This window comes from Procambarus clarkii, chromosome 90 (genome assembly GCF_040958095.1).
Source record: "Procambarus clarkii isolate CNS0578487 chromosome 90, FALCON_Pclarkii_2.0, whole genome shotgun sequence".
In the NCBI taxonomy this organism is placed as follows: Eukaryota; Metazoa; Arthropoda; class Malacostraca; order Decapoda; family Cambaridae; genus Procambarus; species Procambarus clarkii.
In genome coordinates, this window is record NC_091239.1 from 745,230 (window position 1) to 772,940 (window position 27,711).

Below are 27,711 nucleotides of genomic sequence, written 5' to 3' on the forward strand. Positions count from 1 at the left end.
GGGCTGCTTGCACACCGAAGATGGCATTCGCTCTGCCACCGTCAGGCCGACCAACGTTCCGCATAACGCTGCATTGAGGCTCAGCTATCACGCGGGGGGTGTCAACCTGTTGGAAACAGTCACTCATATTACCGTATTGCGTACCTCCCGTATCAACCATCACCTTCCAGGTCCCTTCTTCAACTGCAACACTTGCAGTGCAAATCCCCAATCCCTGGGATCTCTTCACGATGTTCATGGGAGCCATCATCCTTCGGGTCGTCCACTGGTCCTTACTGAGAACACTGAGAACACATGCGAGAACACAACAAAATACCGCTAAGAAACATTTGGTTACCTGAGGGATAAGCTTCCTGAGCCTGTCATGTCCATAGCAGGCTATATCCACTAGCCTGGTTTGGACCAAAGAGGGCACTAGACCTTCCGAACACACCTCACATACGTCTGACGTCTGGGGAATCTCTGGCTGGTTCAATGAACGTTGTACCTTGCCATACCGCAAGTATACATCCGCCTTCGCTCCAGACTCGTTGGTATCCGCGGGTGCCTGTACACAAGGCCTCTCTTCTAGCTCAGGTACTTCTGTCATCGTAACCTCATGTTTCTTGTTGAGAGAAAAATCAGGAGACACTGCTAGAACGTTCTCAATCTGTAGGCGAGAGGACAAATTAAACATAGTTACATCCGGGTCTGTCTTTACCTGGACATTACCATTGCCTGTAGACACCTCTGACCGTACTGTTCTGGCTGACTCGTCCGCTATCTTGGGATGATTGGTGCTCCAATCGGTCACCAAGTCGTTGGCTAGTACCACGTCAATCCCAGCCACAGGGAGGGTATCGACTGCTGCCAACGCACATGTGCCGCTGAAATAAGGCGAGTCGAGATGTACCGGCACTAAGGGGGCGATATACTGCGTCCTAGGAAACCCAACCAGGACAACCTGTTGTCTCTCGTCCACACTTACTCCCTCGGATAACGAGCTCTTCACGATCAGGGACTGGGCTGCTCCACTATCTCTGAGCACTACAACTGATCTACCAGTATGATCACTCGTTACATACCCGCTTGAAGTGTGAGGGGCAAACAAATTTGGTCCTTCCTGCGTCGTCGTCGACTGGCTTCCTGCTGGTGGTATCACACAGCTCATCATCATCACCTCCCTACGTGCGCTGATACCTCTTCTGCCTCGGCACCTAGCAGCTACATGCCCTTTCTGCCCACAAGTCCAGCACACCATATTCCTCCTTGGACTCCGGTGTTTCGGACTGCTAGGACTTGTTCTTCGAGGGCTACTTGGGGGCGTCTTCTTAGCACTTTGTGGGACGGGTCTTTCCTCTTCGTCATGAGGTCTGTCAAACCGGCGCCGGTAATCCCTTGGGACGTACTTAGCAGACGGCCTATGAGTCAGGATATACTCTTCAGCCATGGTGGCTGCCGCACTCAAGGTCTCTACCTGCTGTTCCTCTAGGTACGTCTTCAGGTCTCCAGACAAACAATCCTTGAAGTCCTCTAGCAGAATCAGCTGCTCGAGGTCTTCCTTGGTCTCCACCTTCCGAGAGGCACACCATTCCTGGAAAAGTCGCTCCTTGATCGTGGCGAATTCGGTGAACGTGTGCTCTGAGGTCTTCTTCAGGTTTCTGAACTTCTGTCTATATGCCTCAGGTACCAATTGGTACGCCATGAGCACAACCTTCTTCACCTTGTCGTAATCGCCGGAGTCGTCAAGGGATAACGTAGAGTAGGCGATTTGGGCCTTCCCAGTCAAGACTGACTATATCATGATGGCCCAATTCTCCCTTGGCCACTCCAAAGAGGCAGCGACTTTCTCGAAGGCTGCAAAGAACTTTGACACTTCCTTCTCATGGAATTTGGGGACCATTTTGATGTTTCTTACCGGATCGAAGCTACTGGTGTCCGTTATTTGCCTCCGACCACCGCCTAATCGCAAAACTTCTAGTTCATGTTGTCTCTCTCTTTCTTTTTCTGCCCTTTCTCGCTCTTCTCTCTCTCTTTCTCGTTCTTCTCTCTCTCGTCTCTCTTCTCTTTCTCGTTCTTCCCTTTCTCTTTCTCGTTCTTCTCTCTCTCGTTTCTCTTCTCTTTCTCGCTCTTCTCTTTCTCTTTTCTCTTCTCTTTCTCGCTCTTCTCTTTCTCTTTTCTCTTCTCTTTCTCGTTCCTCTCTTCTTTCTTCTCTTTCTCTCTCTTCTCTCTCTCGTTTCTCTTCTCTTTCTAATTCTAAACGCCTCATCGCCAATTCTTTTTCTTTCATCTCCATTTCTTTATCTTTTAATTCTCGTTCTAATTCTAACTTCTTCCACTCTATCTCGCGATTGATCTCTAGGGCACGCATTTTGACTGTTAGGAAGCTGATATTAAGCTCACCTGCATCACTGTCAATGTCACTGCCCTTATCTTCCTTTTCCGTGGAAGCTATTTCCTCACCTTCCCTTGTACTAGGAGTCTCGCCTTCCTGTTTCTCTTCTGCCTTCAGGTGCCGGTGAACCTTGGACAAGATCTCCACACGGGAATCACTGACACGGATCTTGATCTCCAGGTAGGCGCTCACTAGTGCAAGCTCTGGTTTGCTCAGATATTTTAATCTGGCAAGACAGTCCACTCTGTTCAGAAAAGCCTGAACATCGTCCAGATCATCGATGGTAGCTTTTTCTGCCATTGTCACAGATGGAACACTCAACTAGCACTTAACACACCGCTTTCACGTTAGCACTTCACGCACCGAGCACTGTTCTACGTCAATATTGCACTTTATCGCACCAAACACTGCACTTGCCAATATTGCACGTAATCACTTCGGGTACCGCACTACGCAATATCGCACTTAATCACAGCGAACCCTTCGCTCTACAATATTGCACTGAATCACTGAGCACCGCACTACTCAATATTGCACTTAATCGCTTAATCACGGCGAGCACCGCACTGCACAATATCGCACTTAGTCACTCTGAGCACCGCACAGGACGTATAACGTCACAATCGTCACACAGGGGGAATTATATACAGGAATTATGCCACTTCACCACCCCTGTCAAACATACTTAACAAGGGGACGGATCCTGCTGGGGATGCCAATTATGTTACGGCCCTCTCGGGATGCAACGGGGTTCTTACTCTGATGTTAGAGGAAGTTGTATCCGACCCCAAGCCAGTAGAGGCTTTCAAGGGATGCAATCCGTGATGCAAGTAACTTAAAGGGTGAAGGGAAAGAAAGTTAGGAACTTAATATAATATAATGTCCGCCACCAATAAATAATATATAAAAAGGTTACACAGGGGGAGGGGTATTAACACTATACAAGGGGATTAAACTGTAGTCTTCTGCTGGAGACTATGGATCCTCGCTCTCTCTCGGTGCTGAGTCCTCGGTGCATTCGTGGCCACACAACGAATCCTCTGAGAAGTTGAGCCTACCCTGGCCACAGGTCAGCCAAAACACAGGTCCACTGGGGGGCACCGCCGTGGAGGCCGTCAATCACAAATCCAGCAGGGGCTCTGCTGGCAGGTTCCGGACCCGCAACGCTGGTCAGGCCGCTCCACGAACGATATAAGGGGAACGCCCTGGACAGGAGCCTCGTGTGACACCACAAGTCACTCTCCCGTCCTCAATACCCCAGTGGACGATCGTCTCCAACAGTCGGTCCCGGGTAAACCTTTTACTGCCACTCCACTGGCAGGCTAACACACCACAGTGTTCTTCCGTGGGGACGACTTCGCAACTGCTGCAGCAAAACTCAAGGTTTGGAGACGGCTGCCTCGGGTAGACTGACTCGACTCCCATCACAGTAGTCCCAGGTCGACTCTGTAAGGAGACACGTCATCAATAACAGGGACACTAAAACACCTCACTTACAGGCTCATACACAAACGGCCACCTATCCACTCCATAGATGGCGCTGGTGTCTGAGCACCACCTCACCAGAGGTCAGCAGCGGCGGTGTAAAGTGCTGAACGGGACTGAAAACTGGCCCTTGTGGCCGGTATTTGCCGTCCTCCCCAGGTGTCGTCGTCCGTTTGGCGGGGGTTTCGGGAGCTGACCCACAGATGGCGTGGTCGTTACTGCTCCGTGCTCGGACGCTGGATCCGGGTTCGTAACAATGAATTATCTGCTGGATATAAATTCAGACATGTTCCTACTAAGGACAATCCTGCAGATTACTTATCTCGAGGATTGACACTAAAACAACTTATCAAGTCTTCGATGTGGTTTAATGGACCTTCATGGCTTGTTAGTGGTGAGTGGCCCAAACAAAAGCCACAAGTCATAGTGACCAATATCACTACTCCCATGAAAGAACCAGAACCTCATCGAATCTTAGTTATTAATCCTCACAATTATTCTAACTTGAGTAAGTTATTAAGAGTGACAGCACATGTGTTTGACTTTCTTGCTAAGATAGGAATCAGACATAAGTTTCCAAATCCTATCCTCTACTGGATCAAGCGTGCACAGCAAGAGACATATGGAAGTGAATATGAAAATCTTCCAGATAAATTAATCAAGTCTCTAGGTATCTGGTATGATGCCAACACTCATAATATATTAAGGTGTAGAGGTCGTTTGCTTCATGCAAAAATATATTTGGATACAAAGAATCCGATCCTTCTACCACGTCACCACATTATCACCAAACTTCTAGTTTTACATTACCATCAATATGGTACTTTGCATGGTGGAGTGTTAGACACTCTCACCGACCTTAGACAAAAATATTGGCTTCCTCAAGGTCGTCAAACAGTCAAATCAATTATTAAATTCTGTGTGATCTGCAAAAGATACGATGCTCGAGTGTGTCCTTACCCAGGACCTCCACCACTCCCTGAAGAAAGAGTAGTTCATCTTCGTCCCTTTGAGACCACTGGTGTCGATTACACAGGAGCCTTACTTCTCACTGGCAATCCAGATAAGATACCAGTGAAAGCTTATATTTGCCTCTTCACGTGTGCTACCACGCGTGGCGTACATCTGGAAGTGACTTCGGACATGAGTGCTGAAGCCTTCATCCAAGCTTTTCGTAAATTTGCAGCTCGCAGATCCTGTCCCAAACTAATGATCTCGGACAATGGTTCAAATTTTGTAGCAGGAGAAGCCTGTCTGCGAGAGGTATGGAATCATCCAGAAGTGCAGTCAGTCCTACAGAGACGACAATGCCACTGGAAATTTATTGCTCCCAGAGCCCCCTGGCAAGGTGGGTTCTACGAACGTATGATAGGAACTGTCAAGAAGTGTTTAAGGAAGACCTTGCATTGACAGAAAATTAGTTACTCCGAACTCCAAACACTTGTCGTGGAAATCGAGGCGCGAGTCAACAATCGCCCATTAACATACCTATCAGATGATTTCTCACAGAGAGAACCTCTGAGTCCCTCACACTTAATACATTGAGGCCTGCTGAGCCCTCTAATACCTTTGGCAGAAGAGGACCCCGTCGACCCTTCACATGTAACCAGGAGTGACTTAGTAGAAAGTTACCAACATCTTTCAATAGTAATTGAAAAGTGGAATGAGGTGTGAACTCGAGAATACCTCACAGCTCTACGAGAGTACCACTACGGAGCTTCGAGTCCCTATAATAAAGTACAACTTAAACCAGGAGACCTAGTATCGGTTGACAGTGATGGACCAAGGTCCGAGTGGCCCATAGGCAAAATTGTTGCTATCCACCCAGATCACCAAGGCATCCTGAGAGTAGTCAAGGTTTTATGCCGAGGCAACACTACCCTAAAAACCTTAAAGAAGTTGGTACCTCTCGAATTAGCAGAACGAGAGTGTTTACCAGAACCAGCTTCACCAACAGTTTCCGAGGACAACAATTCTGATCCACCGAGCAACCGCCCCACTAGAGCTGCTGCTCAACAATGCAAACGGAAACTACAAGCCTATTATAGCTCTGACCAAGAGCAAATAATTTCCCATCCAATTTAAGTAATCATGATGATACTGTGTTGTGATGTCAAGTAACAAATCGTTACAAGTCACAATGACCCAGAACATTCTCATCACAGTGGATTCTCAGTTGCTTTAAATTGTATGATTTAAATCTTAATTTGTTGTATAGGCTATTAATAATAACATTATTTCGTCTAGAGTATCTGAGAGTTTACAAAACTTTAAGACTTAGTAACATAAACATGACATGTCATAGCGACACCAGTCCCAGAGTTTATTGTAGGCTTTATTAGTCATTAACTTTAGATGATTTCCAATAACATGTTCCATTCAACATGAATTTCTTTGCAAGACTTAAGTTTCTTGTATGTCCTTGACAATTACGGGACATCCGTTATGTGTGTACTAACATACTAACATATTAACATTAATACTAACTTCGGGATAGGTATGTCAGTACGCAACATTGCACTGCGACCCGAAAAATCTCCCCCCGGAGTTATGTTGGAAATTTCCAACACTAATACAATACTATTGTATTATAATAAATCAGTATCAAAATATACTAATTACAGTAGTTACTAAAACTTACTAACAGTAATGTTCACATAAACTAACCATTATATCTGCATAAGGATACTGGAAATCTTAATAAACCAAGCACCAGTATTGCGTCAGATTATATCTAGTTAAACACATTTATAGCCAGTGTGTTAGAGAATTGAATGTGATTCTCTAAAATCATCAGTATTCCGTGTGATAATTATTTATGGATAACATAACTCCCAGATAATTCTAAATCGAGAGTTTTTAGTTACAATTGTTATCAAGTAAGAAATTTACCGTCACGCGTGAATGCAATGGAGAAAACCAAAATCTTCTCCATTTCTTGTTTACCACCATAAGACGAGAAAGTAATAATATTTAAATCCCTAGAATTACAACCCAGTCTTTATTAAAGTCTTCCAGCCACAATTGCGCGAAATAATATTATTCGTGATAAATAATTTCTGTGGTGAATGCGGGGACGCGGGTTGAAGAGGGAGGGGAGACGCCATTGTGTGTGTGTGTGGTGTACTCGTGTTGCGGAATTGAGCAACAAAGGTCGTGGCGTCAGAGTCTGAGACACGTGACGTTGAGATTATCAGCAAGAATTACACTGATACTCAACCGAGAATGAATTATTATTGTTCTACGTGATCTGCAGTGCTCGGTCAACTAATAACGCGTCGATATTCAAGCCAAGCTATCAACAACGTGTACAACATTGTGGAAGTTTGAGCCTGAGAAGCGATACCGGCAAGCTTCAGCATAATTTGCACCTTTCGATAAGTATATAGTTCTTTTTTTGATGCATCATTAGAGATTGTATATGTCGTGGGTAGCCTGTCGTTATATCGAACGACTACAAAAAATCCAACGTTAGTACCACACTAATTTTTATTTTATATTTCTGAATATTGAGATTTAAGTAGCCTAGTTCAATGCTACGTAATATCCCTTAAATTACAGCTCGTATGTGAGGAGTCAACGAGCTGTTACCTACATTCGTGTTATTCACCTCTAAGGGCTTCTACGTGGAATTCCTGAAGTCACGAGGACGAGGCGTGAATGATGTCATAGAAATCGTCTTAAAGCTAAGACTTCTTGTACACATTTAATTACTCCAATTTTTGCTATATGTTCATGATTCTATCTAATTGATTACTTGTCATGTACACTGGAGGTAATATGCGTTTATTTAGATGATTACTTTCTAATGCTAATAATCTTTATAATTTCTGGTGGTAATCGCCTATTGATTCTTTAATATTTTGGTCACAATATTAATTATCAAACAATGAACTGGTGCACGAACCACACTAGTTCCTAGACGTATATGAAGTTCTAGCAATACCCCCCCCAATGTAGGTGTTTGAGGCTCTGACTTTAGTTAATTAACCATACAGCCCATTAATTATTTAAGTGATTATGCTTTCTGATATTTATCCATAGACATTGGTTCTTCTTTGTGTTTCAAATGATCACTTCTTATTAGTTTCCCTCTTTTCTTAAAAGTGGGTGGTCCTTCGTAATTGATTTCAATTAATTTAATAATTAAATAAATTGAGTCAAGCCCAGATTTCCCACACATGCTAATTGTAACTCAAAATGTGTGTATGTACTTTTATCTACATAAACTATTTACTTATTCATATTTATTTTATGCATGTACCTGACATGGGTGATGGAGGCATCATCCATCACCCATGACATCAATGGATGTCATGGTGATGGAAACCATTTAGGACCCCAACCCGTGAGCTGAAGCTGACACCATACCTCAACCAGTGAGCTGAAGCTGACCCCATACCCCAGGCAGTGAGCTGTAGTTGACCCCATACCCCAACCCGTGAGCTGAGGCTGACCCCATACCCCAACCAGTGAGCTGTAGTTGACCCCATACCCCAACCCGTAAGCTATAGTTGACCCCATACCCCAACCCATAAGCTGTAGTTGACCCCATACCCCCAACCCATGAGCTGTAGTTGACCCCATACCCCAACCCGTGAGGTGTAATTGACCCAATACCCCAACTAATGAGCAGTAGTGGACCCCAATACCCCAACCCGTGAGCTAAAGTTGACCCCATACCCCAACCTGTGAGTTGTAGTTGACCCCCATACTCCAACCCGTGAGGTAAAGTTTACCCCATACCCCAACCTGTGAGCTGTAGTTGACCCCATACCCCAACCCATGAGCTGTAGTTGACCCCATACTCCCAATCATGAGCTGTAGTGGACAACATACCCCAACACGTGAGCTAAAGTTGACCCAATACTCCAAATCATGAGCTGTAGTGGACCCCATACCCCAACCCGTGAGCTAAAGTTGACCCAATACCCCAATCTGTGGGCTGTAGTGAACCCCCCATACCCCAACCCGTGAGCTGTAATGGACCCCATACCGCAACCTGTGACTATAGTTGACCCCATTCCCTAACCCGTGAGCTGTAGTGGACCCTATTCCCCAACCCGTAAGCTGTAGTTGACCCCATACCCCAACCCATGAACTGCAGTTGACGCCATCACACAACCTATGAGCTGTAATTGACCCCATACCCCCAACCTGTGAGCTGTAGCTGACCCCATACCCCAAACACATGAGCTGTAGCTGACTCCATACCCCAACCCATGAGCTGTAGCTGACCCCACACCCCAACCCGTGAGCTGTAGTTGACCCCATACCCCCAACCTGTGAGCTGTAGCTGACCCCATACCCCAATCCATGAGCTGTAGTTGACCCCATACTCCAGTCTATGAGCTGGAACTACCCCATAACCCAACCCATGAGCTGTAGTTGACCCCATACCCAAACCCGTGAGCTGTAGTTGACCCAATACCCCAACATGTGAGCTAAAGGTGACCCTATACCCCAATCTGTGAGCTGTAGTTGACCCCATACCCCAAGCCATGAGCTGTAGTGGACCCCATACCCCAACCCGTGAGCTGTAGTGGAGCCCATACCCCAACCCTTGAGCTGTAATTGACCCCATACACCAACCCGTGAGCTGTAGTTGACTCCATACCCCAACCCATGAGCTGCAGTTGACCCCATACCCCAACCCGTTAGCTGTAGCTGACCCCATTCCCCAACCCGTGAGCTGTAGTTGACCCAATATCCCAACCCATGAGTTTTACCTGACCATATACCCCAACCCATGAGCTGTAGTTGACCCCATATCCCAACCCATGAGCTGTAGTTGACCCCATAACCCAACCAATGAGCTGTAGTTGACCCCATATCCCAACCCATGAGCTGTAGTTGACCCAATACCCCTACCCGTTAGCTGTAGCTGACCCCATACCCCAACCCGTGAGCTGTAGTGGACTCCATACCCCAACCCGTGAGCTGTAGTGGACCCCATACACCAACCCCTGAGCTGTAGTTGACCCCATTCCCCAACCCGTGAGCTGTAGTTGACCCCATATTCCAACCTATGAGTTTTACCTGACCATATACCCCAACTTATGAGCTGTAGTTGACCCCATATCCCAACCCATGAGCTGTAGTTGACCCCATAACCCAACCAATGAGCTGTAGTTGACCCCATATCCCACCCATGAGCTGTAGGTGACCCCATACCCCAACCCGTGAGCTGTAGTTGACCCCATACCCCAACCCGTGAGCTGTAGTTGACCCCATTACCCAACCCATGAGCTGTAGTTGACCCCATACCCCAACCCATGAGCTGTAGTTGACCCCATACCCGATCCCGTGAGCTATATTTGACCCCATACCCCAACCCATGAGCTGTAGTTGACCCAATACCCCATCCCGTGAGCTATATTTGACCCCATACCCCAACCTGTGACTGTTGGTGACCCCCTACCCCAACCCGTGAACTGTTGTGGACCCCATATCCCAAACCGTGAGCAATAGATGACCCCATACCCCAACCCGTGAGCTGTAGTTGACCCCATACCCCAACCCATGAGCTGTAGTTGACCCCATACCCCAACCCGTGAGCTGTAGTTGAGCCCATACATCAACCTGTGGCTGTAGTTGACCCCTTACACCAACCCGTGAGCTGTAGTTGATCCAATACCCCAACCCATGAGCAGTAGTGGACCGCATACCCCAACCCGTGAGTTAAAACTGACCCTATACCCCAACCCGTGAGCTGTAGTGGACCCCATACACAAACCCGTGAGCTGTAGTTGACCCCATACCCCAACCCATGAGTTTTACCTGACCCTATACCCCAACCCATGAGCTGTAACTGCCCCCGTACCCAACACGTGAGTTGTAGTTGACCCCCATACCCCAACACATGAACTGTAGCTGACCCCATACCCCAACCCGTGAGCTATATTTGACCCCATGCCCCAACCCGTGAGCTGTAGTAGACCCCATACCCCAACCCATGAGCTGTATTTGACCCCATACCCCAACCCATGAGTTTTACCTGACCCCATACACCAACCCGTGAGCTGTAGTTGACCCCATACCCCAACCCATGAGTTGTAGTTGACCCCATAACCCAACCCATGAGCTATAGTTGACCCCATACCCCAACCCATGAGCTGTAGTTGACCCCATACCCCAACCCGTGAGCTATATTTGACCCCATACCCCAATCTGTGACTGTTGGTGACCCCATACCCAAACCCATGAGCTGTAGTTAACCCCATGCCCCAACCCATGAGCTGTAGTTAACCCCATACCCCAACCCATGAGCTGTAGTTAACCCCATACCCCCAACTTGTGAGCTGTAGTTGGCCCCATACCCCAAGCCATGAGCTTGATTTGACCCCATACCCGAACCCGTGAGCTGTAGGTGACCCCTTACCCCAACCCATGAGTTGTAGTTGACCCCATACCCCAACCCATGAGCTTGATTTGACCCCATACCCCAACCTATGAGCTGTAGGTGACCCCATACCCCAACCAGTGAACTATATTTGACCCCCATACCCCAATCTGTGACTGTTGGTGACCCCATACCCAAACCAGTGAGCTGTAGTTGAATCCATACCCCAACCCATGAGCTGTAGTTAACCCCATACCCCCAACTTGTGAGCTGTAGTTGACCCCATACCCGAACCCATGAGCTTGATTTGACCCCATACCCCAACCCGTGAGCTGTAGGTGACCCCTTACCCCAGCCCATGAGCTGTAGTTGACCCCATACCCCAACCCATGAGCTGTAGTTGACCCCATTCCCCAACCCATGAGCTGTAGTTGACCCCATACCCCATCCTATGAGCTGCAATTGACCCCATACCCCAACCTGTGAGCTGTACTTGACCCCATACCCCAACCCGTGAGCTGTAGTTGACCCCAAACCCCAAACCTTGAGCTGTAGTTGACCCCAATACCCCAACCCGTGAGCTGTAGTTGGCCCCATACCCCAACTCGTGAGCTGTAGCTGACCTCATACCCTAACTCATAAGCTGTAGTTGACCCCATACCCCATCCCATGAGCAGAATTTGACCCCATACATCAACCCATGAACTATGTGCTGTGGTTGACCTTATACCCCAACCCGTGAACTGTAGTGGACCCCATATCCCAAACCGTGTGCTATAGATGACCCCATACCCCAACCCGTGAGCTGTAGTTGACCCCATGCCCCAACTCGTAAGCTGTAGTTGACCCCATACATCAACCCGTGGCTGTAGTTGACCCCTTACCCCAACCCATGAGCTGTAGTTGACCCCATACCCCTACCTGTGAGCTGTAGTTGACCCCATACCCCTGCCCGTGAGCTGTAGTTGACCCCATACCCCTTCCCGTGAGCTGTAGTTGACCCCATACCCCAACCCATGAGCAGTAGTGGACCGCATACCCCTACCCGTGAGCGAAAACTGACCTTATACCCCAACTCGTGAGCTGTAGTTGACCCAATACCCCAACCTATGAGCTGTAGTTGACCCGATACCCCATCCCATGAGCTGTAATTGACCCCATACCCCAACCTATGAACTGTACTTGACCCCATACCCCAACCCATGAGTTTTACCTGACCCTATACCCCAACCCATGAGCTGTAACTGCCTGTGAGATTTTTTTTCTATGCCTACCTCCCGTAGGAGGTGGACTACAAGTTTAAAGGCTGCTCACAGCAGTTAAGCATGAGTCCAATAGAAAAAGGAAAAGCGGGAGCAAACCGCCAGGCCTCCACCACCAGGGGTGAAAACCTGTTCACAATAGGCCGCTGGCTCTTCCTAGTTAAACAGGGCATTAAAACTAATAAAGGGTAACCGACGGGTTCTCACAATCAAATCACCCCTGGTTTATATTTGATGTGGCGCTATGAATTGGAATTCGAATTCCCAAGAACAGCCGTCATATCAATCACATCAACATTTAATCGTAATATGCAGAAATATGGTGGAATAATATGGTTGAAGGGTAGACACCAAAGACCGTTTTCTGTAACATAACAATTTATTAATAACAAGAGACTAACTACTACATTACCGAGTTTACGTTACGTTAATGTCCATCCAGTGGCACGATAACAAACAGCTAAATAGCAACCCTTGCTGTGAGGCTGCATGCTGAACTAACCTGAACACAGGTGTGCCCAATGATGACGCAATATTGCAAAACAAAGAAAAATATCACAGACTAAGTTTACCACAGCGAATGGTTACGTTATTGTCCATCAAGTGGCATTTGCAACACAGCTATTCAACAGCCCCTTGAGAAGTGACAGCAGGCTCCATCTTGCTGACACTTCGGGCTGACAACATGAACTAACTGAACAAATGAAGGATATCCACTGAAGACACAAGCATGCAATCAATAGTGTCTCGGTTTCCCTGACAGCTACTATAATCACAAGCTTAGGGGTCCTCCCGCCCCCCCAGGAGAGACCCACGTAACTAGGCGGGTAGTCCAACAGTGACCCCCCCCCTATCACAACCCAGTGTGAACACTCTTTGCAACTCCCTACAAGAAGTTGCCCTGTAATTAGTAACAAAGACAGGCAAGGCGGGATTCTGGGACACAGCTCCACAAATCCCTAGATTACTCTACTCTCGTCACCAGACGACAACCAAAGAAATTGCCTTAAGTGATTAATTACGTTAATTGACTGATCGCAGCAGTCAGCAACAAAGTACTACGTTAATCACAAACAATTGTCTCACACTATACAACATCATGGCGATACTCTACGTTAATCTTTAACACTTGTCTCTCTTGTTAACAATAACTCAAACTTATATTACATCACACTTGACTCCTAGCAAGTATTCAGTGAGTAATTCTCAATTAAGGTCAAACGGACCACTAATTACATCCCCATTGAGTTACGTTAACTAAGCCTACCCTAACTTGGTAGCTTCTCAACAGTCTGTGTCAAAAAATTACTAGTGAGTGTTAATTACCCTAATTAATGCTGAGCAATTAATTAACTGTCACCAGGACCGATAATTAATCATCCATAAATACGTCTCACTCCGCACTGCCTAAGCAGGTCTCACCAAACACTATGAATTCACTGGAAAGGAGTTAATTACCCCTAATTAACAAGATGTGCCACTAATCCACTGCCCTCAGACAGGATATGATTAATACAACGATTTATGCTAGCTCCATGACCTCGCTTTACCGGGTCATCGGAGCTCTCCGATGTTAATTACTCTACTAATTAACATGAGCCACTAATTGCTATACCCCAGAAAGGTAATTAGTCTCGAGCAAATTATGTTAACACAAATACTGACAGACTCTGACAGATCCTCTCCCCCTACGTGAATTCATGATGAGAAGGCTAATTACATAATTAGCTAGAGTGGTCAATTAGTTGTCACACGGACAATTAATTGCTCCCGAGACATATCTCACTCAAGCTCAACGCTGTTCTCTCTCATAACAGCCCTCACTCACGCCACAATAAGTGTGCACCCCTTATCCAGTTAATTCCCCAATTATTAACTCATTGAATCCTTAAGTCCTCAACACAACTTAAAGAAACAAAGTAACCCCAGTGTTACATAGGTCACACTACAATGGCATGCACCAACACAAATGCATTGCCCACATACGGTTGCGGTTACTGCAACTCGTTAATTACTGTGCCCAAACAATAATGACACACGGTTGTGCAACACACATGAGTATATCAATATTACTGCCCCCCTTTTCATGCAACCGTTGCAAAGGACTACTGTGAACACACACTTACCTCAGCAAGGCAATTAACCCATCAATTGCCTGCTCTCATTAAGCACTGTGAATTCCCCTGAATAATCCTAGAGGTCCCTTAAACCCTCAACACCGCTCCGAGGGCAGCAATATCGTATAAACTGATAAAAATACTGCACAAACCTGCAACATAATGATGCCGTCAGCATACCCCACATGCTAATGACATCATTAGGCAATCAGTCAGCAATCACATCTACTGACTTACCACACAACACAGTACATAAAGCAAGCAAATGAACACATAGAAATGGCATTCACATAATCAATGAAAATTATATCATCAGGTAAATGTATGTCTAACTACACAGACCTCAGGGGAACCCACTGACCTCCCTGCAACCTGGCCTGCCTACCTCTAATGATTATAATTACGGTACTCTATGACATTAATTCAGTCTGAACGATTATAAGTAAGCAGTCTCCGTGGTGTAGTGGTAAGACACTCGCCTGGCGTTCCGCGAGCGCTATGTCATGGGTTCGTATCCTGGCCGGGGAGGATTTACTGGGCGCAATTCCTTAACTGTAGCCTCTGTTTAACGCAACAGTAAAATGTGTACTTGGATGAAAAAACGATTCTTCGCGGCAGGGGATCGTATTCCAGGGACCATAGGATTAAGGACTTGCCCGAAACGCTACGCGTACTAGTGGCTGTACAAGAATGTAACAACTCTTCTATATATCTCAAAAAAAAAAAAAAAAAAAAAAAAAATTATATGGAATCGACAGGCTGGATCACTTATATGGTAAATCTCTACACTGACCGGTACATACTCGAGTCAGTCTACACACACACACACATATATATATATATATATATATATATATATATATATATATATATATATATATATATATATATATATATATATAACATACATATATATAACTACAGTGTGGTACCGTGTACAACATCTATCTCCAGGTACCGCCCTACCAGTCACCTGGACATGCTACAGACAGCTGTCTCTCAGCTGCTTCCCTAGCCTGGCAGGGCTATGGGACAACACAGCCTTACCCTGAATTTCCACTAATACTGAGACACTGTTACACTGACTATTGTACTCACTTTTTCCTCTCCTTCTTTCACTCATTTCCCAGGTCACTACCAATCTAGCTGTCAACACTTAGCTTGCTTCTCATGCGTCAACAAGATGTGGCCCTAGGCTGTCCCGGGAAAGTGGCCAAGTGGCCCAAGGAGGTGGCCAAGGCATGTGACCACCGCGTGACCCACAGCGCCCCTCCCGAGCTGAGGGGGGGGGGGTGGTAGCCGGCGCGCGGGCAGGCGGGTGGCCGGGCCATGTGGCCGGTGGCCAGGGTGGCGTGGGGTAGCCCCCGGGCATACAAACGTGGTTGAGGAATCGCCCACAACTCCAGCAAACCAGGGCCTGCCTTGCTCTACACTGTGGTGACAATGGCCGGCGGCGTCACCACATGGCCGCCGCCAGGTGGAATGCAAAAATCCAACAGGGCCTGTAATATCACACTCAATTACACTGCCCATAATACCACCGATTGTCCATTGTCCATACAACACTAGACAGAATACTCGAACCACCCGTTACACCATGAGGCTACTGCCAGCTGCCTCATGGGTGCCCACTGTCTCTGAGGCTATTTTACTGGTCATTCCGTACCTCGTCGGCCCTCGAATTTCACGAAAATTGGGCATAGACACAACCAGGGATAGCAGGGGTGCCATCCCTGCTAGTTAACACGGTAACGTCCGCGATTAAAGGGGGTGGAGGGGGAAAACTCCCCCCTCCACCCAGACACGTCCTCGTCCACCTGCTACCCTGCTCAGACTGACGATTTCCTGGGCTAAGGAAACTCAAAATGCCCATACCTCCTCCCTACTTTGACTTGACCAACCAGCAGGGAGCCGCCAGTGTTCCCTCCTGCCGCTACCAATCCCAGCCTCACTCACCCCCAAGCGTCCTGTGACGTCACAAGGAGGGGGAGGCCTAAAAGACAGTGGCGTACTGTCTCACATGGTGGGGGGGGGGGGGAAGGCAACGTTCAACCCACTGTCCCTCCCCCCCTGTAAAACCGTTGGGAGAGTCAAGTACCTCCCTACATCACTACACTCTCCCGTCCTCATACTATTTCACAGAAACAGGAAAGTCTTTGTAATTCTCTACACAGAGCAATCCCAGACTTCTGACTACTCACAAATGATAGTCCATAACATAAGCTTTCATTCAACACCCCACAAGTATATGTTAGTTTGAAAGCTTCAGTTTCTAGAGCGACTAGCCTAATCTAGAAACTAGGAAAACTAGCTGAGGGAATCTAGATTCCCTCACACTGCCCCCGTACCACAACCCGTGAGCTGTAGTTGACCCCCATACCCCAACACATGAGCTGTAGCTGACCCCATACCCCAACCCGTGAGCTATATTTGACCCCATGCCCCAACCCATGAGCGGTAGTTGACCCCATTCCCTAACCCATTAGCTGTAGTTGTCCCCATACCCCAACCTGTGAGCTATATTTGACCCCATACCCCAATCTGTGATTGTTGGTGACCCCATACCCCAAACCTTGAGCTGTAGTTGACCCCATACCCAAACCCATGAGCTGTAGTTAACCCCATACCCCTATCCATGAGCTGTAGTTAACCCCATACCCCAACCGATGAGCTGTAGTTTACCCCATACCCCAATTCGTGAGCTGTAGTTGACCCCATACCCCAACCCATGAGCTGTAGTTAACCCCATACCCCGAACCCGTGAGCTGTAGTAGACCCCATACCCCATCCCGTGAGCTATATTTGACCCCATACCCCAACCTGTGACTGTTGGTGACCCCATACCCCAACCCTCGAGCTGTAGTTGACCCCAAACCCCAAACCCCAAACCTTGAGCTGTAGTTGACCCCATTCCCCAACCCATGAGCTGTAGTTAACCCCATACCCCAACCCATGAGCTGTAGTTGACCCCATACCCCATCCCATGAGCTGCAATTGACCCCATACCCCAACCTGTGAGCTGTAGTTGACCCCAATACCCCAACCCGTGAGCTGTAGTTGGCCCCATAACCCATCCCATAAGCTGTAGCTGACCCCATACCCCAACTTGTGAGCTGTAGCTGACCCCATACCCTAACTCATAAGCTGTAGTTGACCCCATACCCCATCCCATGAGCTGTATTTGACCCCATACATCAACCCATGAACTATATGCTGTGGTTGACCTTATACCCCAACCCGTGAACTGTAGTGGACCCCATATCCCAAACCGTGTGCTATAGATGACCCCATACCCCAACCCGTGAGCTGTAGTTGACCCCATACCCCAACTCGTAAGCTGTAGTTGACCCCATACATCAACCCGTGAGCTGTAGTTGACCCCATACCCCAACCCGTGAGCTGTAGTTGACCCCATACATCAACCCGTGGCTGTAGTTGACCCCTTACCCCAACCCGTGAGCTGTAGTTGACCCCATACCCCTACCCGTGAGCTGTAGTTGACCCCATACCCCAACCCATGAGCAGTAATGGACCGCATACCCCAACCCGTGAGCTAAAACTGACCCTATACCCCAAGCCATGAGCTGTAGTAGACCCAATACCCCAACTCGTGAGCTGTAGTTGACCCCAATACCCAATTCCAGTGAGCTGTAGTTGACCCCATACCCAAACCCGTGAGCTGTAGTTGACCCCATACACCAACCCGTGAGCTGTAGTGAACCCCATACCCCAACCCCTGAGCTGTAGTTGACCCCATACCCCAATCCGTGAGCTGAAGTGGACCCCATACCCCAACCCGTGAACTTTAGTGGACCCCATACCCAAAATTGTGACTGTAGTTGACCCCATACCCCAACTCGTGAGCTATAGTTGACCCCATACCCCAACTCATGTGCAGTAGTGGACCCCATACCTCAACCTGTGACTGTAGTTGACCCCATTCCCCAACCCGTGAGGTGTAGGTGACCCCATACCCCAACCCGTGAGCTGAAGTTGACCCCATGCCTCAACCCGTGAACTGTAATTGACCCCATTCCCCAACCCATGAGCTGTAGATGACCCAATACCACAACCTGTGACTGTAGGTGACCCATACCCAAACCCGTGAGCTGTAGTTGACCACATACCCCAACCCATGAGTTTTACCTGACCCCATACCCCAACCCTTGAGCTGAAGTGGACCCCATACTCCAACTCGTCAGCTATAGTTGACCCCATACACCAACCCGTGAGCTGTAGTGAACCCCATACCCCAACCCGTGAGCTGTAGTGAACCCCATACCCCAACTCGTGAGCTGTAGTTGACCCCATACACCAACCCGTGAGCTGTAGTTGACCCCATTCCCCAACCCGTGAGCTTACGTGGACCCAATAACCCAACCCATGAGCTAAAGTTGACCCCATACCCCAATCTGTGAGCTGTAGTTGGCCAATACCCCAACCTGTGAGCTGTAGTTGACCCCATACCCCAACCCGTGAGCTATAGTTGACCCCATACCCCAACTCATGAGCTATAGTTGACCCCATACCCCAACCCGTGAGCTGTAGTTGACCCCATACCCCAACCCGTGAGCTGTAGTTGACCCCATACACCAACCCATGAGCTGTAGTTGACCCCATACCACAACCCGTGAGCTGTAGTTGACCCCACACCCTAACCCGTGAGCTGTAGTTGACCCCATACCCCAACCCTTGAGCTGTAGTTGACCCCAAACCCCAACCCGTGAGCTGAAGTGGACCCCATACCCCAACTCGTGAGCTGTAGTTGACCCCATACACCAACCCATGAGCTGTAGTTGACCCACATACCCCAACCTATGAGCTGTAGTTGACCCCATACCCAAATGCGTGAGCTGAAGTGGACCCCATACCCCAATCAATGAGCTAAAGTTGACCCCATACCCCAACCCGTGAGCTGTAGTACACCCCATACCCCAACCCATGAGCTGTAGTTGACCCCATACCCTAATGCGTGAGCTGAAGTGGACCCCATACCCCAACCCATGAGCTAAAGTTGACCCCATACCCTAATCCATGAGCTGGAGTTAACCCCATAACCCAATCTGTGAGCTGTAGTTGACCCCAATCCCCAACCCATGAGCTGTAATTGACCCTATATCCCAACCTGTGAGCTGTAGTTGACTCCATACCCCAACCCATGAGCTATAGTTGACCCCACTCCCCAACTGATGAGCTGTAGTTGACCCCATTTTACGGCCCTATTGGGTCGCAACCGGGTTCTTCTCTGATGTTATTAGAGTTTGGGTATCTGGCCCCAAGCTAGTAGTGGCTTTCAAGGGGTGCGTTCAGTAAAGCAAGTTAAATTAAAGGGGAAGGGATACAAATGCACTGCTTGATATATATATTTCTACCACCACCATAAATAAATATATCACAGTCACATGCGGGAGCTATAACTACACTTATGTACAATAACTTGTCTTCCTCCGAAGACTCAGGATGTTCCACGGTGCTCACGATGAGTAGCCCTGGTTCTCTTCTTTGAGGCCCACGATGAATCCTCTGATTCTCTCGGTGAATCTACCCTGGCCACAGGCCAGCCAAATCACAGTCCCACTGGGTGCTCCGTCGTGGAGGCCTTCAACCACAAATCCAGCCTGTAGCTGGCAGGTTCCGATCAGCTCCGCTGTGTAGGCCACTCCACGACCGATACTAGGGTTGCGAGCCCTAGGCAGGAGCCTCGTGTGATCCTGCTGATCACTCTCCTCTCTCAGCACCACAGTGGCTAGTCTCTTCCAACAGCCAGCCCCGGATAAGACGATTCCTGGTACTGCCCCGTCACAGGCAGGCTAACACTCTCAATAGTGTTCGTCCGGGGGTGACTCACAGCTTCTGCAGCAAACACGTGGAGAGACTTTGGCTGCCTTGGGTAGACTGCCACATCGTCCAATACAGCAGTCCCAGGTCGACTCTGTAATCAGACACGTCATTAGTACTGGGGACGCTCTAGGGCTTAGACACTCACTTACAGGCTTAGACACAAACGCCCACCTATCCACTCCATAAATGGTGTTGCTGTCTAAGCGCCACCTCACTTTTTACTCCGTAAAGGAGTAAAAAGCACTACTCCTAACCAAAACATAAACCTGATAATATTCTACAAAACCAAGAAGACTTCCGAACTCCTTATCAAAAACAGCCCGAAGCCGACGGAGAACCCTCTACAGCAGTCAAGCGTTGTATACATGTACACTTGCCCCCACGAAGGATGTAACCTTCAATGTAAGTACATAGGTATGACGTCGACCAAGCTGACGAGGCGTTTGACATGCCATCTTTAATCTGGTGCCCCTAGGAATCACATGAGACAAGCCCATGACATTACTCTAACAAGAGAAATGTTGAACAAGAATACTTGCATAATAGACAAAACCCAAGATTCAAGAAGATTACAAATTCTTGAGGCAATTCACATAAGAATAGAGCGACCTACCATGAACACCCAAATCACGGAACTATTTACTCTACCCACCATGAGAGTAAGGACAAGACAAGAACATATCGATGCCAACACAGAAGACAATGTCCAACATAACAGGCCAATTACACTGGATTAATCTTTGTGTTTGGATAGGAGATGCCTCGTATGGGCCAATAAGCCTTCTGCAGCCCCTATGTTTATCCCTTATGTATCCCCCCATGTTTTTCACCTTCATTGTATTATCACCTGACCTAATGCGGGTATAAAATCAACAAGTATTGTAAGATCTGTTCACTTGAGAATGAACCATGGAGGGTTCGAAACGTCGTGCAAATTATACAAATAAGTGTAATACACTCTATAGTAAATCACTTCTTTCTTCACCTTAAAAGTACGAAAATGAGTTTTGGAGAACTCCTATTCCAATTAAGCCCTGATGCTAAGAAAATAGTTAGAGGGATAGAAGCCCTAAACCAAAAAATAATAAATACAGAATATGCGGTCATATTCAATGAAACATATATATATATACATATATATAATATAAATAATGTGTGTGTAAACATGTCACGTGTGTGTAAATCACAAAAATTAACACTTGATGAAAAATGTGTCAGTGTCAGACCACGGAGGAAGAATTGAAACAGGAATTTCCTTAAGTACTTTCATCTATTAATACATCTTCAGAAGGAATAATTTTTTATATAAATTAAATAAAAAAAAATCATTCCTCCATGGTCTGACACTCATATATATATATATATATATATATATATATATAATATATATATATATTATATATATATGATATATATATAATATATATATATATATATATATATATATAATATATATATATATATATCAAATGCTGCGTGTACCTGAAATGCTGCGTGTACTAGTGGCTTTACAAGATAGTTCTTATAAAGATAGCATTTTGTGGTTATTCTCTATACAGTATCTGGTTCACCTAACAGTAAATAAGTACCTGGGAGTTAGACAGCTGCTATGGGCTGCTTCCTAGGGATGTGTGTGTGTGTTTGTATTCATGTTGAATTTTACAAAGTAGGAAGAGATGTTTGTAAAAAAAAAAATCAAATATTTTTGAAAGTATAAATAGATTTGATATTTTTCTTTAATTGTTTATTTCTGCTGTCTCGCCTCCTTTATAAAATGGCATCATTCTTGCTTTTTTAAGGATATCAGGAAAAGTAAGGCACTCCAGAGATTGTTAACTCCTTCCTAGTGTTGCCTAGCCCAGCACAGCCTAGACAAGGCAGGCTGGGCATCCTAGCCTCACACAGCTTAGCCCCAACCTACATGTAGCATCCCAGTCCATCCTAAGTGATCATTACCTTACTGGCTGTGTTTTCTCTTCAGCCCTGAATGTAATGTGGTGGAACATAAGCAGATACATATCAGGTCTTAGAGAATCTGTACTTCATACATTTCTTAATAATGTCTCACAAATATTTAAATAATTAAAAAAAATTGTATAATAACTTCATATTATTCTTGCAATTTATTTTTGCATTTTTTTTATACAAAATTTACATTTTAAAAGATTACCTCTATTTTAGATTGATGACTTGAAGATTACAGTGCCATCCACAGCAAATCATGGTCTTAAAATATCTCCTAGCAATGACGAGACCAATTTTCACAGAGATCAAATTTTTGTTAAGCATTAGTCACAGGTAAATATATATTATATATATAATATTATATATATAAAATTAACTACTTCATTGCTCAAAGCACCTTAGACATTCTGAGAGTTGTGCTATTTTATTAATTAATTAATTAGGCTATATTTTAATGTTTTGTAATGTTTTCATTACTTTTTTTGTTTTGAAATATAAATTGTTGAGTTTGAAACATTTTGACATTAACTATACCTGAATATTTATAAACAAAAAAATACCAGAACTATGTCCTTGACAATTGTACTAAGAAGTCTTTGCCAAAATCAGGTGCTCAGTGCAGTAGTTAGAAACTTAAAAGTTGTACCACCTCTGGTGCAAGATTAGGGACCCATAGCCTCAGAGAAGAAAATAGAGAGTACTCAGAGAAGGCCTTGAATAATAGGCAGGCTGTTTGTGTGTGTTTCGACGGTAAGCTTGCTGACACCATATGTAATTACCTAAGTGTAGTTTACAGGATTAGAGCTACGCTCTGTGGTGTCCCGTCTACCCAGCACTCTTTGTCACATAATGCTTTGAAACTACTGACGGTCTTGGCCGCCACCACCTTCTCACTTAACTTATTCCAACCGTGTACCACTCTGTATGCGAAAGGAAATTTTTGTATATTCTTGGCATCTTTGTTTAGTTAGTTTAAATCTATGACCTTTTGTTCTTGAAGTTCCAGGTCTCGGAAATCTTCCCTATCGATTTATCAATTCCTGTTACTATTTTGTACAAAGTGATTTTATCACCTCTTTTTGTTGTCTTCTAGTTTAGGCATATTTAATGCCTCTGACCTCTCCACATAGCTCTTGCCCTTTAGTTCTGGGAGCCACTTAGTAGCATGTCTTTGCACCTTTTCCAGTTGTTGATGTGCTTCTTAAGATATGGGCACCACACAACCGCTGCATATTCTAGCCTTGGCCGAACAAAACTCGTGAACAATTTCTTTAGTATTTCGCCATCCATGTATTTAACGAAATTCTGAAGTTAGAAAGCGTGGCATAGGTTCCTCACACAACGTTCTTTATGTGGGCCTCAAGTGATAGTTTTTCTATCTAGAATCAACCCTAGACCTCTTTCTTTTATCAGAATTATATAAAGATTTCTCACATAATTTGTAGGTGTGTGGGATCTATGTTCTATTCCACATTCCATAACATGGCATTTATTCACATTAAATTTCATTTGCCAAGTGGTGCTCCATATACTTATTTTGTCCAGGTCTTCTTGAAGGGCATGACAATCATCTAAATTTCTTATCCATCCCATTATCATAGCATCATCAGCAAACATGTTTATATAATTCTGTATTCCAACTGGTAGATCATTATGTAGACAATGAACATTTCTGGTGCATGTACTGTGGTACTCCACTTGTGACACTTCTCCAGTCTGATTGCCTCTGATTACTGCCCTCATTTTTCTATCAGTCAGAAAATTTTTCATCCCTGTTAGAAGCTTACCTGTCACCCATCCAAAATTTTCTAGTTTCCAGAACAACCTCTTATGTGGAACTCTGTCGAAAGCCTTTTTTATGTCTAGATAGATGCAGTCAACCCAACTACCTTTTTCCTTTAAAATCTCTGTGGCTCAATCATAAGAAACTGAGTAAATTCGATACACAGGATCTTCCAGATCGAAAACAATACTGTCTGTGTGATATTATATAATTTCTCTCCAGGTGTTCTACCCATTTAGTTTTTATTATTTTTTTTTCAATCTTTTCACTGTTACACTTGTCAATGATTCAGGTCTATAACTGAGAGGGTGGGGTCTTCCCTGTTGCCACTTTTGTAGATTGGAACTATGTTAGCCTTTTTCCACATGTTTGCTATGACTCCTGTACACAGGGATGCCTGAAAGATCAGGTGAAGTGAAGGCTGAGCTCAGATGCACATTCTCTCAGAACCCATGGTGAAACTCCATCTGGACCAACTGCTTTGTTCTTACTTAGCTCCTTTAGCATATTTTCCACTTCATCTCTAGACACCTCTATACGCTCTATGATGTTCTCAGAAATTCTTATTGTGTCTGGTTCTCTTAAGATTTCATTTTGTATAAACACACTTTGGAACTTTTGGTTTAATGTTTCACACATTGCATTATCATTTTCTGTGAATCTGTTTCCTATTTTCAACCTCTGGATATTATCCTTTACCTGCAATTTGTTGTTTATGAATTTGTAGAATAGGCCCAGTTCTGTTTTACATTTATCCATTATCCCTTTTTAAAAATTTCTTTCTGCCTCTTCCCTTACTGCTGTATAGTTGTTTCTCGCATCTTTGTATCGCTGGTATGATTGGGGGTTTGGCTTCTTTCTATGTTGATACCTGCTTGATGGGGTTCTGCTCTTCTACTCCCCAAGCCCGGCCCGAGGCCAGGCTCGACTTGTGAGAGTTTGGTCCACCAGGCTGTTGCTTGGAGCGGCCCGCAGGGCCACATACCCACCACAGCCCGGCTGATCCGGAACTTCTCTTAGAAAACAGTCCAGTTTTCTCCTGAAGATGTCCACGGTTGTTCCGGCAATATTTCTTATAGTCGCTGGGAGGACGTTGAACAACCGCGGACCTCTGATGTTTATACAGTGCTCTCTGATTGTGCCTGTGGCACCTCTGCTCTTCACTGGTTCAATCTTGCATTTTTTTCCATATCGTTCACTCCAGTACGTTGTTATTTTACTGTGTAGATTTGGGACCTGGCCCTCCAGTATCTTCCATGTGTATATTATTTGGTATCTCTCTCGTCTCCTTTCTAGAGAGTACATTTGGAGAGCTTTGAGACGATCCCAATAATTTAGGTGTTTTATCTCGTCTATGCGTGCCGTATATGTTCTCTGTATTCCCTCTATTTCAGCAATCTCTCCTGCTCTGAAGGGGGAAGTGAATACTGAGCAGTACTCGAGACGGGACAACATAAGTGACTTGAAGAGTACAACCATTGTGATGGGATCCCTGGATTTGAAAGTTCTCATAATCCATCCGATCATTTTTCTGGCTGACGCAATATTTGCTTGGTTATGCTCCCTAAACATTAGATCGTCGGACATCATTATTCCCAAATCCTTGACATGCTGTTTTTCTACTATGGGAAGATTCGATTGTGTTTTGTACCCTGTATTATGTTTCAGATCCTCATTTTTGCCATACCTGAAATTTATCACTGTTAAACATCATGTTATTTTCTGCTGCCCAATCGAAAACTTTGTTGACATCTGCTTGTAGTTTTTCAATGTCTTTCATTCCATTTTTGTGTCTTTTGGTCTGTGGCCCTCTCTCAATTTCTGTTGAACCAATCCTGTTTTCTGGCCCTGCATCTCTGTTTTGGTATGAATGTTTGTGTGCCTTCATTGTATATTTTGCAAAATTTGGCATACATTTAATTTACTTCCCTGTCTAGCAACAAGTCTGCCTAATTACTTATTAAAAAAATTTGAAGTTCCCCATAGTGACCTCTCTCTCTCTTGAAATCAAGTTTATCAACTGTTTCAATGTCCCCATTTTCTGTGTGTGTGTGTGTTTTGGAGGCTAAGCTTGCTGATACCATGTGTGTGTGTGTTTGGAGGCTAAGCTTGCTGATACCATGTGTGTGTGTTGTGTTTGGAGGCTAAGCTTGCTGATACCATGTGTGTGTGTGTTTGGAGGCTAAGCTTGCTGATACCATGTGTGTGTGTGTGTGTGTGTGTGTGTGTGTGTGTGTTTGGAGGCTAAGCTTGCTGATACCATGTGTGTGTGTGTGTTTGGAGGCTAAGCTTGCTGATACCGTGTGTGTGTGTGTGTGTGTTTGGAGGCTAAGCTTGCTGATACCATGTGTGTGTGTGTGTTTGAGGCTAAGCTTGCTGATACCGTTTGTGTGTGTGTGTGTTTGGAGGCTAAGCTTGCTGATACCATGTGTGTGTGTGTTTGGAGGCTAAGCTTGCTGATACCATGTGTGTGTGTGTTTGGAGGCTAAGCTTGCTGATACCATGTGTGTGTGTGTGTGTGTGTGTGAGGCTAAGCTTGCTGATACCGTGTGTGTGTGTGTGTTTGGAGGCTAAGCTTGCTGATACCATGTGTGTGTGTGTGGGCTAAGCTTGCTGATACCATGTGTGTGTGTGTGTTTGGAGGCTAAGCTTGCTGATACCATGTGTGTGTGTGTGTTTGGAGGCTAAGCTTGCTGATACCATGTGTGTGTGTGTGTTTGGAGGCTAAGCTTGCTGATACCATGTGTGTGTGTGTGTGTGGGAGGCTAAGCTTGCTGATACCATGTGTGTGTGTGTGTTTGGAGGCTAAGCTTGCTGATACCATGTGTGTGTGTGTGTTTGGAGGCTAAGCTTGCTGATACCATGTGTGTGTGTGTGTTTGGAGGCTAAGTTTGCTACACCGTGTGTGTACTCACCTATTTTTACTCACCTGTTTAAATAATAATAGGGGTGTGTACCACCTCTGGTGCAATTGTAGGGACCCACAGCCTTGAAGAAAATAGAGTATTCAGAGAAGACCTTGTGGATTCTCACTGAACACTAATCTTTTCTTCTCCTACCACCCCTCTTATTTTGTTTTATGCTGTATTCTATTATATATCATATAAATACATAGCCAAATGGCAATATTTATTATGTCTATACAAAAAGAAGACATCCACTTTATTTTTTTTCTCTCCTTTGTTTCTATGTGGATTTTGTTGTGACTAATGATTCTCCTCCTTCCCATCAACAGGTCTTCCTCACTGGGCTTGCTCGGCTTTTGTGTTACTGTGAGGGTGCCATCATCGTTTACCCTTCAAGACTGACTCATGCTGGCATTGCATTTGTGGACTTCCCTTCACAGTAACAGTCCTTCTCCATATGGTGATTGTCCAGGGCAAGCAGGGTGTGACTGCCATCTTGGAGAAGCAGGGTCTTTTAATATGAAGAATCTTCCGTCTTCTCTACTTACGCCAGCTTGTGCCGGCCTTGCATTCTTGTTACTTCATGGCCCTTGGGCCTTTTTTATTTATTTTACATAATAAATTTTTTTATTAATA

General features: G+C 45.6%; 1 long non-coding RNA gene across 1 annotated transcript; it reads left to right on the plus strand.

Moving 5' to 3' along the window:
• Positions 1 to 22,610: 22,610 nt before the first annotated feature.
• On the plus strand, positions 22,611 to 27,711 carry LOC138359238 (uncharacterized). Its single transcript, XR_011225857.1, has 2 exons — positions 22,611 to 22,719; positions 27,405 to 27,711. It is a non-coding gene; the product is annotated as an uncharacterized lncRNA (long non-coding RNA).